Source organism: Myotis daubentonii, chromosome 8, assembly GCF_963259705.1.
Source record: "Myotis daubentonii chromosome 8, mMyoDau2.1, whole genome shotgun sequence".
NCBI classification, from domain to species: domain Eukaryota; kingdom Metazoa; phylum Chordata; class Mammalia; order Chiroptera; family Vespertilionidae; genus Myotis; species Myotis daubentonii.
The window spans coordinates 27,989,781-28,002,159 of record NC_081847.1 but is presented as its reverse complement, the minus strand read 5'-3'; positions in this window follow the sequence as shown (position 1 = coordinate 28,002,159).

Here is a 12,379-nt window from a genome sequence, read left to right as displayed (position 1 = left end):
GGAGGGTATTTAGAAGTGATTACTTCTAAAAAGCATTGGTGTTGTTTCCCACAAACACATTTATAAACTTCTCTGTATCCCACTGCATCTTCTTCTTCAATGATTTTGTTAAGGCAGAGAAGATGCCCCTAAATATTTTTCAAGTCTAAGGTCTCCAAAATAGTCCTCTGATTTTTATCCAAAGATCTTCACCAGTCTTGATCTTCAGGGAAGAGACAATCAGCTCACTGCTGCTTCACAGATGTGAAATAATAAATTATGCCAGAGAAATCGCCATGCCAGTCCATATGGAGCTAAATGTAAACACAAAATCTAGGTTTTATAACATCTCCTTCCAATCACCTGACAGCTTGGGTCTGGATATAACATTTGGACATCAGGCATTGAACAATTCCTGATGGCCTATTTGGCACTCATAGTCTGGATAAAGATTGGGAGGGAAAACAGACCAGGAGGAAGCTGTAGCCCAATCCTTAACCAGGGCCTACACCAGTGATGCCGAACCTTTTGAGCTCGGCGTGTCAGCATTTTGAAAAACCCTAACTTAACTCTGGTGCTGTGTCACATATAGAAATTTTTTGATATTTGCAACCATAGTAAAACAAAGACATATTTTTGATATTTATTTTATCCATTTAAATGCCATTTAGCAAAGAAAAATCAACCAAAAAAATGAGTTCGCGTGTCCCCTCTGACACGCGTGTCATAGGTTCGCCATCACTGGCCTATACCATGCTATGCAACCTACATTCCAAGGGGGAGCCTGGTCCTGCAAAGAATCTGGAATATCTCAAAGTGTCCATGGATAACCTACTTTGGAAGGTTACCATCAGTGTGCCGTAAGGGGAAACCATGTTGGAAGTGAGATAAATCCTAAGATCTGTGCTCCTTATAGCCTTTTGTAGTCACTGAGTGTAATCATGATATTATCTGATCAGATCATACAACTAAAAATGAATCAAAGAAATGGGGCAACATAAAATATTTGAAATAGCTTTCTTTTTGGAAGGGCAAGGAATATTATGAGGAGAAAGGAAACTTTCCAATGAGGTAAATATCAGCCATCTCCCTGTAAACACATTCTGTGGTTATATGTCTCTGTTTTACAGACAACAACTCTTCCAGGTAGTATTGCTGTATTAACAGACCACCTATTGAAACAATAAGCATATCATAATGCTCATGGATTCTGGAAGTGAGGAATTTGGAAAGCGCACAACAAGATATTATATTTATGCTCTGTGATTTGTGGGACTTTAACTGGGAAACTTCAAAGGTTGCAGGTGACTAGATGTTTAAGAGCTCAAATCATCTGAACGATTATGTAATCACCTGTCTGGTGGCCAATGTGGGGAGTTCTCATCTGGGGTTATCAACCTAAGCACACACACAGGTGCTCTTCCTGTGGCTACATGGGCTTTTGCACTGCATGGTGGTTGTGTTTCAAGAATAGGTGCCCCAGAAGAACCAGGCAAAAACCTCTCATGAACTAGTGTTGGAAGTCACATGACTTAGCTTTGTCTAAGTCATGAGCCACCAACATTCAAGGAAAGAGAACATATAATTTCACCTTTCAATGGGAGTAGTATTGAGTAAGAGTGTGTGAGGTGGGAAATATTTTTTTTTTGTGATCTCTGGAAAATACAGTCTGTTGTAAGGTCCATCTCACTTCTCTGAATCAGATCTTTTGCCATTTGGTTTGTTTACTTTTCTTGTCTCATACAATTGGGATTGCCTTCAAGTAGCATGAGGTGCCACTCAGAAAATAGAATCCTTGCCTCTGTAGGTTAAATTGCTTTGAAGGACAGGGTTAAAATTCCACAGACATACACTAGATGAAGGAGGATAGATATTAACAAAAGAAGAGAACTTATTTTGAGTAGAAACAAAGGACAAATAGATTCACTTTTGAGGCTTGTAGGTGGGAAATCTGCTTGATTTTAAGGGACCTGTGGCCCATCCATTTTTCCTTGGACAACTTGAAAAGCATAGTTAAGATGAAGAGGTCAGGTTGGAAATTGCTCTGACTGACTACTGCTAATGGTTGATGGAAGAATATTCTATGATCAAAGCAGTTATAAAATTATAAATGAGCCCATTTGTGCCCAAGTCTGTACCATTGTCTGATAAGCCTGAATATTTCATAGAAATGGACAAATGTCTATAAGAGGTTGCCTACTGCCTTTGGTGGTGCTGGGTCAATCCACAGCTGTTGCCCATCTGAAAAATATTCCTCAAACTCCAAAGTTTTGAGGACTCTGAACCTGGGGTTCCTGGGTACAAGCTTTGGACTCTTTGCATCTCTTTGTCTCTTCCTCAATTCTGCTAATTATTCTAAGGCTCCTACCTTTCCATGAACTTTATTAAAATTAATGTTAGGAGTGATCTGAGACCCTTTCCTGAATTACCCCCTCCTCTTTCAGCAGCCTTGGAGATGAGACAATGGGTTAATTGAGGTAGCTATCTGCATTTGGGCCCTGAACAAACCTATCTCTCTGTTGTTTTTGGACTGTAGTCTAAGTAAACAGCCTCAAAATATTCTTTCAGAAACTTTTGCCAATCCTGCAATTTTCCACCAAGGCTTTTGAGGATAAAGAAACCCTCACTGGGTTCTTCATAAAAAGGAAAACTAACATACCAGGTCCCTTATATATATTTTATAATATATTTATACTATATTATATAGAATATAACAATATGTATAAATATATATACTATAAATATGTTTTCCTCTTCTTCCATTAAGATACACCCTCTGATGTCCAATGTGTATCTTGTGGAATCTTGATCATGAAATCTGAAGCAAATGAACTATAAGAAGTAAGGGTCCTTTGTGAGTATTATACTAAATGAAATAAGCCAGTCAAAGAAAGGTAAGTACCATATGATCTCACTCATATGTGGAATCTAATGAACATAATAAACTTGAACCAGAGACATAGAAGCATAGAACAGACTGCAGAATCTCAGAGGGAAGGCCAGGGTAGGTAAGTGGGAGAGGAGTGTTTAACCAGGGAACTTATATGCATATATGCATAGCCCATGAACACAGACAATAGAGTGATAAAGGCCTGGGAGGGGTGAGTATGGGTGAAGGGGGTCAGTGGAAAAAAACACCCACAAACAAACAAAAGGGACATCTGTAATACTTTCAACAATAAAGATCAATTTAAAAAATAAATAAAAATAAACTTTACAAAAATGAAGTACCGGTCCTATCTTCACAGTGGGGTATGTCATGCTATTAGATGAGGGGAGCAACACCCTCCTCTATGATGGAATTAAAGTCACTTCAAGGAGAGGCTCTTCAGTGAGGAAAACTAACTTAGACTTGACGCCTTTGCCTTGTGTCAGCATTAGAAATGGTAAGCATTTGGTTTGGGGTACTGAAGACATAAATACTTCTATCACCTAGAGCAGAGGTTTTGAATTTTAGGTGTATCAGAATCTCCCCAGAGCTTATTAAAATGCATATTGCTTCTGGGGACCTCACTTTCAGAACCACTGCTCTTCTTCAACTTTACTCACAAAGTGTGGTCTGTGGGCCAGCAGCATTGGTCCTTGGAGCCTGTAAAACATGCAATTTCAGGCTGCAACCCAGACACAGAGACTCGGGATCTTCATTTTAATAAGTTGCCCTTTAAGACTGAGAAGCAGAAGCACTCTTAGAAAATAATAGTTTGTGCCCTAGCGGGTTTGGCTCAGTGGATAGAGCCTCGGCCTGCGGACTGAAGGGACCCAGGTTCGATTCTGGTCAAGGGCACATGCCTGGGTTGCGGGCTCGGTCCCCAATGGGGGGCATGCAGGAGACAGGCGATCAATGATGCTCTCTCATCACTGATGTTTCTATCTCTCTCTTCCTCTCCCTTCCTCTCTGAATTCAATAAAAAATATTTTTAAAAAAGAAAAAGAAAATAATATTTGTAGTCATTTTCTGCTATTGCAACTTACAAGGGTAATACACACCCTTCATCATACCTGATGTTTTAAGCAATTTCCAGGCAATTGCAACTTCACCCCTCTTAAAAAGGCAAAGAAAGTATATCCTACAACTAGGGATTTAGTGACATTGTTATAAGGATAATTATTTTATTTTACAAAATTAATTGTTTTAGTATGAATAAGAAATTATATATAATATTTCCAATATCATAGTCAAAACCAAAAGGCAAGGGAAGCAAAGGAAAAAGTAAATGAATGGGGCTATGAAAAGCTTCTTCACAGCAACAGAAATTGACAAAACAAAAAGGCAACCAACCGAATGGGAGATGATATTTGGAAACAATAGCTCAAAGGGTTAATATCTAAAATACATAAAGAATTCAACATCAAATAATCCAATTTAAAAAATCAGCAGCTGGCATGGCTAAGTGGTTGAGTGTTGACCTATGAAACAGGAGGTCACAATTTGATTCCCGGTCAGGGCACATGCTGGATCACCAGTGGGGATCATTGATATTTCTATCTTTCTCTTCCACTTCCTTTCTCTCTGAAACCAATAAAATATACTTTTAAAAAATATATGCAGAGGACCTGAACAGACACCTCTCCTAAGAAGACATGCAAATGGCCATCAGATACATGAAAAGATGTTCAACTTCACTAGCTATTAGAGAACTGCAAATCAAAACTGCAGTGGGGTACCACCTCACAACTGTTAGAATGGCTACTATCAACAAGATAGGTAATAACAAGTGTTGGAGGGGTCGTGGAGAAAAAGAAACCCTCATTCTCTGCTAATAGGAATGTAAGCTGGTACAACCACTATGGAAAACAGTACAGTGGTTTCCCAAGAGTTACCATATGACCCAGCAAACCCTCTTCTGGATATCTACACCAAAACACTCAAAAAACCCATTTATTTGCAAAGATATATGCACCCCTATGTTCATTGCAGTATTATTCATGGTGGCCAAGACATGGAGACAACCAAAGGGTCCTGTGATAGAGGACTGGATAAAGATGATGTGGTACATATACACAATGGAATACTACTCGGCCATGGGAAAAGATGAAATACTGCCATTTATGACAACATGGATGGACCTTGAAAATCTTATGCTAAGTGAAATCAATCTGTCGGAAAAAGCTAAGAACTATGTGATTTTACTCACAGCTGGGATATAAAACTGAAACTCAGAGATAGAGACTGACAACAATATGGTAGTTACCAAAGGGAAGAGAGGGAGATAGAGGGTAAAGAGGGCCAAATATATGGTGATGGAAGATGATTTGGCTATGGGTGGTGGATACACAATGTGATATACAGATCATGCATCACAGCAATGTAAAGTTGAAATCTATATGACCTTATTAACCAATGTCACCCCAATAAATTTCGTTAATAATAAAGCCCTATAAGAGGTTTGAGGCTTTCTTTTTCCTAGACAAAAATTGGAAAATAGTCATGTAAAGCACTGATTCATAAGTTGCACTTAAAGTAAGAATTTACAAAAATAAGTGATCAATAAATAAATTCCACAAATGTCTGGACCAAAAAGTAAGAATGCTATCTCGACCGCATCAATAAAATCATGAAGAAAATTGCAATGGCGTGAGGGCCAATTAGCATATCCCCTCTTTATTAGATAGGATAAGTTGAATAAGTGGAGCCCCAAAACACCTTGAAGCATGGGATAAGGAATAGTGCTAATTTTGTTGATAACGATCTTTATATCCCACAATCAATGACTTGAATTACTTATGTGGTTTGAAAATGTTTTAACTGGTTCTTTCTTTAGTGCTCACTATTAAAACAAAACAAAGAAATAGAAAATCCTTAGGGGAAAGACCCACCAGGAAAATATAAGTGATCATTTCCCCCATAATGTTAAATTAGGACATAATCTCTCCAGGTTGTGTGTGTTATTTGTTCTGCAAAACTTAGCCATTTCTAACCAAGATGTAGCCATCTTGATACTGGGTACAAGCAATCAATGGACATTTCAATAACACAGACCTGGTGCTTAGTAGTATGGAACCACATGCTGACTTTGGTTCAAAGGATGTTGTAAAATCCACAAAATCTTTATGAAAAGTCTCTGATTCCTTTGCTCTGGAACCTGTCTACATCTGACATTAAAGGCTGCAAAGACTGCCTTAACCAGTTTTGCTCAGTGGATAGAGCGTTGGCCTGAGGACCAAAGGGTCCCAGGTTTGATTCCGATCAAGGGCACATACCTTGGTTAAAGGCTTTCCTTGATATGGACCAGACATGTGCAGGAGGCAATCAATTGATGTGTCGCTCTCACATTAATGTTTCCTTCTGTCTTTCCCTCTATCTTTCACTCTTCCTAAACATCAGTGGAGAAATATCCTCAGGTGAGAATTAACAACAATAAAAGACTGCGAAGACTGATTCTACAAGTCTAGAAAGTAAAACAGTTTTCAATTGCTCTTAAGAAAAATATGGAAAACCCAGGGGAAGAGGGTAATTTGAGAAGAGAAGCATGACCAGGGCCATGAACATCTCCTATGTTATGAACTGAGAGTTTGTTTCCACCCCTTTCCCCCCAAAATGTGTACATTAACATCCTAACCCCTACTGTGGTGTTATTGAGAGGTGGGGACTTTGGGAGATAATTAAATCACAAAGGTGAAGCCCCCATAAATGGGATTAGTACCTTTATCAAAAGGACCCAGAGAGCTCTCTATTTCCAGCATGTGAGGATACAGTTAGAAATTAGCCATCTTCAACCTCAGGAGGAGGGTTCTCACCAGCCCATGCTGGAACCTTGATCTTGGGCTTTCAGCCTCCTGCACTGTCAGAAATATATTTCTGTGTTGTTGGTTTTTTTTTTTATGAGCAACTTAGTTTTTGGTATTTTGCTTTAGCAGCCTGAAGTGACCAAGAAATGTAGGGTCCTACCTGCTTGTTCCCTGAGAGGCTATGAAGAACTTAGCATCAGGTCGTATTCCTTTTATTTGGATCCTCCTTTGTACCCATAAGTTTAACATAAAGCAAAGGAAATTCCATTAGCTTGGAGGGACTTCATGAAATCAAAATGGTGTCATTGCCACCTGTGGTCTACTTAGCTTTGCTTTCATTTTATTATAAATTTAAAACTCAAAAGAAATTTCCTCCAACCTAGTTATTGTGATCACAATAAGGCTTTAGAACGGTATTCTATAATTTACCAAGCACTCGTATATAAAATGATAGAGGCAGAAATCCCTGCAAAGACACTAAGAAATACTACTTGCCTTCCTGAAACTGTTCTTGCAACTGAACTGGTCTCTCCATTACATTTGCATTACTCTCTATCCCCACTAACTCCTCTCCCCTCCCCACTGTTGCTGATATATTCTCCCCTGCAAGGGCTCCTACCCAAGTTTTCTCTTCTGGCCCACATCCTAGTGGACTTGTGTGTGTGTGACTCACTTTTCTTTGTCCTAGATATAAATGTTAGTATTTCCCAGTCACCTCAGAAAACTTCCGTGATCCAGTATCTCAAAGATTGGTCAAATTAAAGATTTATCATGTTTTAAAATCCACAAAAATGCATGTTGATGGTTGGAAAAGGGGTGGTTACTAGTATTAATGAGTTGACATCAGATTCTTTAAATAGTGATGTAAATAACATTACTTCATACGCGTTATATACGTGGGTAATTACTAGGCACTATAGAGTTCATGTTTTGTAATAAGTGTGTCTAAGTGATCACAATTATTGTAAACCATAACAGACCAGGCTTAGCAGAGTGGCACAGGTGTAATCGGTCAGCTGGAACTTTCAGACTCACAATGAGAGGAGAAAAAACATTGATTCCAATGAGCCTGCAAGCGACAGTCACTCCCAATTTCAGGAGAACAAGACATAGGGACAAGGTTCTAGAAACACACACACACACACACACACACACACACACACACACCCCAAAAACAAAAAAACAGAATGAGCTTATCTGCCACATCATTGGCATAGAGACACTATGTCTGACAGTGTCACTCTAACTATGAAACATACTATTACACACATCCAGCCTTTCAAACACTATTGCAGACTCCGTGACTTAGTAAGCTATTTCATGCCTGAAGGCTTTCACTGACAATCTTGTTCTTTCCATACAAGTGCCAGGAATATATCTTTCAAACCAGATTTCCTCCTTATGCTAATCATTTTATGGTGTCTGGACTATATCCTCTAAAATAAAATAAAACACCTTGGGCTTAGTGGCAGCTGCCAAACGAATGTTCTCTTCATGTTCCAATGACGGGCTATTACACCTTGTCCCATCATATAATTTGCAGCTATTGTGGGAATAGATGTGTGAATTCCTCATGGAAAGCTGAGAACAAGGACATGAGGTGTTGTGTAATAAGAGTAGGTGCATGCACGAGATGCCTTAAGGACAGATCATTGAGAAAAATTATTTTTTTTAGGAAAAAGTTAGGTTATATTGTAACATGCCATCACTATGTGTCTTATTCTCTTCACCCAAAACTTAATATTGTAGTGACGCTAAGCACAAAGATAAATGAAGCATACTCCTCCAATATTTGCATTGGAATATATTCAGAATATCAGATCATCCATGTGGGGAAGTAGACAAAACAAGAAAATTATTTGTTCTCTGGTGTGATGACCACTTATATCAAAATGAAGACTTTTTTCATTTGTGTGTACCTAAGAAAACATTTATAGGGCACTCGGTCTAAGTTGGAAAGTGATGAATTTGTTGAGTATATTTGTAAGATGGGCCCATTTGGATAATCTTTTATGGAAATGAGAACTGGTCAAAAAATGGCCTCATGAAAATGTGAAGAACAACGGAGTCTGGGAATCTGGTCTCATGCCTGCTAAGGGCAGGGGTAGGAAAGTACAACACTAAGGGCACAGAACATGTTTCTTATTCCCAGGACTGCACAGGTAGGCTTCATTTTGTATATGTGAGCTATCTAAAAGCCACACTATATTTTCTTATTCATTTAATTTTTTTTCTGACTTCATTGTCAGCATTCCCCGTTGTTGTCTCTGACTTGTAGGGGGAAGAAGATTATTCTAAACAATCCATCTGACATATACCTACAGTGCTAAGAAAATGCTATACTTGGGGTCAGAAATTTTATAAAAGTGGTCAGTTATTGTGAAAACAACATTTTAAAATTAGTTAGTGCATTATATAAAGAGGACCAAATAACTGATTTGAGCAGTATATATGACAAAACAGGCACACAGCACACATGTTCATAGGTGAAGCTTTGTTGTACATCATCTAAAGGGCTCACTGTACATGCCAGAATCAAGACAGAGAATGTGCCTACAGAAAAACAAAGAAGAACATATCTGTGAACTTGTGGCACAAAGCTTCTTGCCTAAGTGATAAAAAAATCAAAATAAAACCTTGAAATTGCATACCATGCTGCTGAGTCAGTGCCAATGTTTGTATACTATCAACAGCCATCGGAAAACTAAGAGTGATAACTAACAGGTCTCCTGAATTAAAAATTAATCATTTCTATTGCAGCTTTAATAGCTATTGACATTTCTTATTTTAAACTGAACAGAAATAATGCTTAGACTATTAGAATTTTACCTGCCAAGTTACAAATATAATATTTCTTTATATTTCTGATATATTTCTGAAGACCTGGTTCAGATAAAATAATCTTATTAACATTCTTATAGTGGTATTAATATTATTATAATGACTTATATTAATAAGGTTTATATTTATAATAGCAATATTTATATCAATTAAAATATGCTTGTGTTTTAGTCATTTCTATGGGGACGGAATAGAAAGAGGATATGACAGGCAGCTACAGAACTATAAACAGTCAGAAGAAGGCATTTCCAAGGTAACTTGTTCTATCTACACTTGAAATGGATTTTAGGAGCATGAACAGTGATAAAAACAGTTAGTTCATTGGAAAGTCATTGAGATTTACCTCCTTCCATGAGCCAGATGTTCTGTCCTCACCTAATCAAACTATATAAAGAAAACACAAAAGAATTCCCTCAGAAAGCCCATTGGTTTCACCTTAACTGTGATTGCTGTAAACCTCCTGAGATATTGTCAGTCTCCCAGGGACATATTTAATCCCAGCTGGACATTTTATCTACTTTAGGTTATTTACTAGAAATAGTATGGCTTTGTTCTTTGGACAAGTCAATCAATCTCAGATTATAGCATGGGACTCAGATTCACAAATTTCTCTAACACTTTGGGTACATTAACTGTATGTCAAAGAGAAACATTGCTTCATTAGTGGAGTTATTCTCCTTTCTGTTGCCTCGGGACTTAATTTTGTGTGTACCATAATGAAAGGACTTCACTGTTTTAAAATCATCAGGGATAAAAGAGTTGGAAAGAACCATTCATTTCAATTCAGTCTGATTCAATAAGTAATTATTGCGCCCCACCTGCATACCAGAAAAATATTTTGGGGTGGGATCCAGGAGTGATCAATAAGACATGATCCCTGTGGATTTTAAAATATATGTCAACTTAAATATTATCTTCTTTAACATTCTCATTATTTAGAGGGGAAACAAGTTCAGAGAACTTAAAGACTATTTTTCTTAAAAACAATTCTCTACCATCAAGTGCTTTTATTGAGTATTACTAGAAAATAATTATTTCAAGTAGGAACGAATAGCAGAAATCAAAACCAGCTATCTGTATTGCCTGGGAAAGCATGAAACCAGAATCCACTCCCAGCCCTACCACCAGCTACATTTACTTTTTATAGCTTCACCTTGTCTTCTAGAAAACTGGTATAATACAGTTTGATCTCTCTGTATCCTTCATAATGTTCCTGAAATAAAAGCATAATGACTATTCTTGATCAGAACTATTTGACCTCTTAGATCAAAGATAACATGTAAATTTATTTATTTATTTATTTATTTATTTATTTATTTATTATTGTATATAGATGTCTCCCATTTCTCCCCATTTGATCTCCTCCACCCAGCCCCCACCCACCACAGGACCTCACCACAATATTTTCTGTGTCCATGGGCTATGCATATATGCATATAGGTTCTTTGGTTAATCTCTTCTCGTCCCCCACTCCCACTTTCCCTCTGAAATCTGTCATTCTGTTCTAAACATCCATGTCTCTGGACCTATTTTGTTCATCAGTCTATTTTGTTCATTTGATTCCACATATAAGTGAGATCATGTGATATTTATCTTTCTCTGACTGGCTTATTTTGTTTAGCATAATAATATCCAAGTCCATCCATGATGTCTCAAGGGGTAAGAGATCCTTCTTTTTTACAGCTGCAAAGTATTCCATTCTGTAAATGTACCACAGCTTTTTTATCCACTCTGACAGGCACTTGGGCTGTGTCCAGATCTTAGCTATCTATAACAATAAAAGGGTAATATGCTAATTAGACTGGACATCTTCTGGATGTCCTTCCTGATGAAGCCGGGGCTGGAGGGAAGCCAGCCTGGGAACTGGGTGCCTGTGGGCAGCAAGAGGAGGGAAGCCTGGGTCCCAAGTGCCAGAGGGAAGCAGGTGCCAGCATCTGGGGGAAGGAAGGCCTACTCTTGCATGAATTTTTGTGCATTGGGCCTCTAGTCCTATATAATAAAAGTCTAATATGCAAATCGACCAAACAGCAGAACGACCAGTCGTTATGACATGCACTGACACCAGGGAGCACTCAACACAGGAGCTTCCCCCTGGTGGTCAGTGCCCTCCCACAGGGGGAGTGCCGCTCAGCCAGAAGCCCTGAGCCAGGATCACTGCTGGTGAGCATAGCAGCAGTGGCAGGAGCTTCTCCTGCCTCCGTGGCAGTGCTAAGGATGTCCGACTGACGGCTTAGGCCCACTGTGGGGAGTAGGCCTAAGCAGTTATTTGGACATCCCCTGAGGGCTCCCAGACTGTGAGAGGGCACAGACCAGGCTGAGGAATCCGTCCCCCACCCCCAACTACACAAAACTTGTGCACCAGGCTTCTAGTTGTAAATAATGCTGCTAGGAACATAGGGATATATTCTTTTGAATAGTATTTCAGGTTTCTTCAGATAAATCCCAGAAGTGGTACACTGGGTCAAACAGCAGTTTCATTTTTAATTTTTTGTGGAAACTCCATTCTGTTTTCCACAGTGACTGCACCAATCTGCATTCCCACCGGCAGTGCCCAAGGGTTCCCTTTTCTCCACATCCTTACCAGCACTTGTGTTTGTTTTATTGATGGTAGCCATTCTGGCAGAGTGAGGTGAGACCTCATTGTAGTTTTAATTTGCATCTCTCTGATGATCAGTGATATGAGCATTTTTAAAAATATGTCTGTTGGCCATCTGTATGTCTTCTTTGGAAAAGTGTCTATTCAATAGGTTTTTTGCCCATTTTTTAATTGGTTTGTTTGTCTTTCTTTTGTGGGTTGTATGAGTTATCTATTTATTTTGGCAATAAACCT